General features: G+C 40.2%; 1 long non-coding RNA gene across 1 annotated transcript in view; it reads left to right on the top strand.

The window, feature by feature from the left end:
• The window catches only part of LOC310855885, a 141233-nt gene extending 136128 nt beyond the window's left edge, over positions 1 to 5105 (top strand). Inside the window, exon 5 of the long non-coding RNA XR_014569036.1 lies at positions 4988 to 5105. This is a non-coding gene — a long non-coding RNA (uncharacterized lncRNA). The remainder of the gene's footprint in view (positions 1 to 4987) is intronic.
• The last annotated feature ends 438 nt before the right edge of the window (positions 5106 to 5543 follow it).

Genomic DNA, 5543 nt, shown 5'->3' with positions numbered 1-5543 from the left:
AATGTATTTCAGCCAAACAGCACATACATTTTTTACAATGAACTGTAGACTACTGTTGGTCTTGAAATATTGCATGCTTACATACTCATCCTGTAGTTCAGTCAGATAACTCACGAATAGATTTAACCAATATTTATATAGAATGAGAATACATATAATATTGTGCATATAATGTTTTATTTTGGCGTTCGGCTCTGCTACATTTTTCTCCCTGCTCGGCACAATTAAACACCATCATTAAACATAAAGAGCAGGGAGATAGATATACAATAACAACCCCCCCCATAGGGAACATAAATAACAGAGCTCACCGGTGCCGGTGGTCACATAACAACCAGCCAGGAACCATAAGCAGAAGGAAGGCAGGAAGAAGCATGCAGTCTAGTGAGCTTAAATACCCCGCCCAATTGGTCAGCTGACTGCCACATCAGCGAATGACATGTGGGTCTTGCACACACTGAATACACCCACATAGTAATGCAGGATATTAACCCCTTGAGTATATGTATGCGCCCTTGAGCACAGCATGAAATCCCTCGAGTGTATCTGACTGAACTAACTACGTATCATTTAATACGTTTGTTTGTTTTCATGTTTGTTTCAAGCCTTGCCAGAATTGATCTTTACATTTTAATTTGACCAGTTTCTTCATTTAGGGCACGGTCAGTCACACCGCACTATTATTATTATTTTTTTTATATATATTTTTGAGGCTTTTTCTGCCTTTATTGATAGGTTGAAAGTAGACTGACAGGAAATGGGGAGAGAGATGGGAGGATGACACGCTGCAAATGCCGTCGGGATCAGGAGTCGAACCCGCGGCATGCCGTCAGGCTGGCTTAGCAGCCTAGGTGCCCAGACGGTTGAGCTAACCGTCCGGGGCGCACTATTATTCTACTAGTCTCTAGTGGTTGAAGGGGGCACTCACACCTGTTGCGCACTTTATAGAGAACCTATTATTATTATTATTACTTGCGCAAGCAGAGCGCGCAAGTAATGTTTTCGCCCGGTCTCTTCCGCCGTGACAGCTGTCCCGCCATTCGATGTTTATGCAGAAAAACATCAAATCTGTGCCTGTTTTGCTGGGACCAAATGACCACAAATGACCATATTTCTTACGTCATCATTTAGAGCTAGTCATACGTATACTATATACATAATCAGTAAAAATAAAATAGCAAATTGTGCCTGATCTGCTGGGACCAGAGTACGTGGTGTGTATATGTATGACTAGCTCTTAATGATGACGTAAGAAATATGGTAATTTGTGGTAATTTGGTCCCAGCAAACCAGGCACAGATTTGCTGTTTTCTTGCATAAACATCAAATGGCGGGACAGCTGTCACGGTTTTTGGCGCAAAGTAACCACAGTATACCGCTAATCAACTTACAACTACACACTTTATACAGTATAGAGTATATATGTATACGTATATAGTATATGCCTATATACTATATATATATACTATATATATTTCTTACGTCATCATTAAGAGCTAGTCATACATATACACACCACGTACTCTGGTCCCAGCAGATCAGGCACAATTTGCTATTTTATTTTGACTGATTATGTATATAGTATACGTATGACTAGCTCTAAATGATATAGGCATATACTATATACATATACATATATACTATATAGAGTGTGTAGTTGTAAGTATACTTACTTGCAGTATACTGTGGTTACTTTGCGCCAAAAACCGTGACAGCAAAACATCAAATGGCGGGACAGCTGTCACGGTTTTTGGCGCAAAGTAACCACAGTATACCGCTAATCAACTTACAACTACACACTCTATATAGTATATATGTATATGTATATAGTATATGCCTATATACTATATATATACTATATATAGTATATGCCTATATAGTATATGCCCTCTTTGCTGGGACCAAACGACCACAAATGACCATATCTCTTACGTCATCATTTAGAGCTAGTCATACGTATACTATATACATAATCAGTAAAAATAAAATAGCAAGTTGTGCCTGATCTGCTGGGACCAGAGTACGTGGTGTGTATATGTATGACTAGCTCTTCACCCAAACTTATATAGATAGAAACTTGAATCATACTTAATAATACTAGGTGTTTATATGCATAAAGTAGGTAGGTAGCAAATAGTTACATCTACAAATTATACATTTCAAACGTTCCTTCACAGAGATACTGAGATTTGACAGTTTACAGCGGTCGAAAGGACTTGCGCGCTCTGCTTGCGCACTAGTTGGCCATTTATGGCCTACTAGTGTGCAACAAGCAAGTATGCACTCGACAGAGTGCAGTTATTATTATTATTATTATTGAGACCTGAAACAATTTGTGCTCTATGTTTATATTTAGTTGTTATAATTTTCTATATTAGCGCGAGTGCATGTGTTTTGTATTCCTTCATAAACATATAACTGTTAAGTGGATTTTAAGAGGATCATCGTTTACAGTATAGGCTCCAATGCGCATGCGTCAACTGCCTGGAATATGCCTAGGCATGCCTCAGTGGTCAGTCTCCGCCTTGTGTTTGTCTGATCTGGATGCCTTTTGTTTTAATTACCAGCTGCTGCTGCTGCTGATGCTATAGCTACTGCTGCTACTATTTGCTTTTTATACTGCTGTTTTAATACGGCTTCCGCTTATGGTTCTCAATACTTAGTTTAGTTTAGTTTTAGTTGCATCGGTGGTGCTGCTTGAACTAGCATGCTGTGTAAAGTTATTTAAAGCCGAGTAGTTAACCAGACAGATGATTGCCCCGACGGAGGGCAAAATTATTAGATTTATTGATTGAGTCTAGTGATTTCCGTACTTCCGTATTTATTTTGCAGGCATTCTAATATGCGTGTCTTTCACTCGTATGTCGGTAGCAGGATTTGTCATGGTGAGGGTTAATTAAAGCAAGTGTTGAGTCATAAGTGGAATCACAGCCACTCTGTCTGGCTGTCTGAAACAAGAGACAGACAGTCTGGGGCAGAATACTGTCACTACCCCTAATGATCATAATATATGAACCTGGCCTCCATATTAACAGGGATATAATGCATGCATGTTTTTGGGTTGCTGAACTTCAGCTTGTCATTTGCACAGTGGGCTAAATGTATAGTAAATCTCTACACACAAATTTTACACGATAATGATTGGAAATGTTTTGCAGTTGACAGTTAATTGGCCTGCAGAGCTTACAGTATGCCATGATGTATCATCCATCGCTATACATACTGTACACTTAGGTCATCTGGATACTTACAGGGTACAGTTAACTAGCAAACGATGGTTGCTGAAATCGGTTGGAGTAGTCATTAACGTGCCATACGCTGTGGAATGTTAATGACGTAATGACAGTGTTCCAGTACAGTGATTCTGAATCATATTCATTTCCAGGACCCCCAGTGTGATATGCATTAGAACACCGTTTCCCCTGAAGCCCCCAATATGTCGCATCGCGACGTATTGTGATCTTGTAAATCGGCTTTTTTCACTAGTTTGGGTCCTGGGGACACATCACATTATTTTGGGTCTCGATGTCTGTACAAATACAACCAAATGGACCCATAATGGGTGTTCCTTTAGTACACTCTGTAAGTTTAAAGACTAGCTTCGGTACCCGGGCTTTTACTTTAGTTTGATTTCGGGTTAAAATTCATCAATAAAAATCAAAATAAAGTATAAAAAAAGAAAAAATTGAAAGCCTGGGGAAAATCATTGGAAAATCTGGCATAGGAAGCCCACTTCCTTGTATTTCGCTAAGCAATAACAGTGCAGAGACGCGTCGCTCCAAATCTAGTGACGTCAGTGTTCTCAGCTGTTTTCTACTGGGGAAGGGAGGGGAGGTGGGGGGCGGCGGCGGGAGCCTGTTTTCGACTGGCACCCGCCCTAGACCAGTGGTTCTCAACCTGGGGTTTTTTTTGCAACTGAATGGCTGGGAAATTGACATTAAGACTTTACATATAGTACACATAGTACATGCATAAACGTTCTTAATGAATATATCTGCTTTCAGTATTTATTGCGACCGCATGTCGCATTTACTATGAAATCGTATATTTCCTGTCCGTCAGTCAGTCACTCAAAATACCCATAATGGGAAAGCCCCATATATGGTGCCCATGCAGGTCTCGTGACATCATCAGTAATGGAGATCCCTGATGTCATAGTAAATGCGATCTGCTGTCACAATATAGCTCATATATGGAGATCCCTGAAGTCTGACCTCAAACCTCAAACCCTTAGATCTCCATAAATGGATATACCTGTCCATTCAAACTCTAGACGGGCCTGCCCCAAAGTTATTAGTGCACCCTGTACATTCAAGAGAATGTCCCTGTTACCACCCTTAGATCTCCATATATGGAGCTGACCAGTTCTGACATTCCATATGTTGATCTAGACCTCATCAAACCCTGTACACTCAAGACATGCTCCTTATATGGCCAGTACAGAATTAATTCCATGTTGATCTGACCTCCCATGCCAAAGCGCCAGTGCTCGCCCAGCAGTCTGCCGCCAACGAGGCGGATGCGTGCACGCTTCTCACCCTTAGTTTATGATGTATTTTCTCTATTATTAAGGTTATTGTAGTGGCCAAAGCATTCCTGGGGGTTCCCAGCCAAAATCGTTGAGAACCCCTGCTCTAGACCAGAAATCATACAGGCTTGGCCAGGCTATGTACAGACCATAAGTCAATACATTTGATTTCTAACAATCAATCCTTTTGCTGGGCCCCCCATGGAACCCCATGAAAGAGCTCTGAGCTTGGGGGTCCCTGACTCCCTGTACCCCATGTTGAGAACCAGTGCTCCAGTACAGTTTGCGATCCCGACAGTGACTTGCTTTAGATATCACATTGATATTACATACCGGTAATGTAGTTCATTTACAATTAATGTCATTGAATTCAATGACATTGTGATTTACTATTGCATTGTGATTTCTTAATGTGATGTATTTGTATATTCTGATTTGTTGTTATCATTTGTGTTACAGATACTCACACAAGAGGGGGGGGGGGAAGAAAGCACAGCACTGGACAAGATCTGGACAAGATCTGCAAGGACAGAAGAATGGCCATGGGAACACAATCAAATTATTGAAGGATTATCTGGGATTCTGTTTCTGTATATGACATTTTTGTGTATGGAGGTGTTGGTTTTCTTGGGAAAAGTTAGACCGGCAAAATAAAAAATGTTGTGCCTCTGCATTTTGTCTCATGTCCATCATGAAAAACAAAAAAAACAACAACATTGAATTATCAAAAGGGATGGTCGTCAATTTTAAAATATGTTATATGGGAATTATACATTGGCTATGGCTTATTACTTTTTGTCTTACAGCAGCCTTTTACTAATGCAATTTTTGAGCATTCTACATTTGAAACAGCATACATGTTCTTGTCCCAGTTTCTTGTTCAGATTCATCAGCAGATAGTGAAATGCTTGAATGTGAAATGAAAATGTGACATCATGTATTGTGTCCTTATTCACTTTGTCATTTAGGGACGCCAGCCTGTGCTTTTGATGTGTGTAGAACTGTAGATCTGAAC

This window comes from Protomyctophum parallelum, assembly GCF_964188405.1.
Source record: "Protomyctophum parallelum genome assembly, chromosome: 3".
NCBI lineage: Eukaryota > Metazoa > Chordata > Actinopteri > Myctophiformes > Myctophidae > Protomyctophum > Protomyctophum parallelum.
Note: the sequence above shows the minus strand (reverse complement) of the source record. Positions and strands in the feature narration are given on the sequence as shown.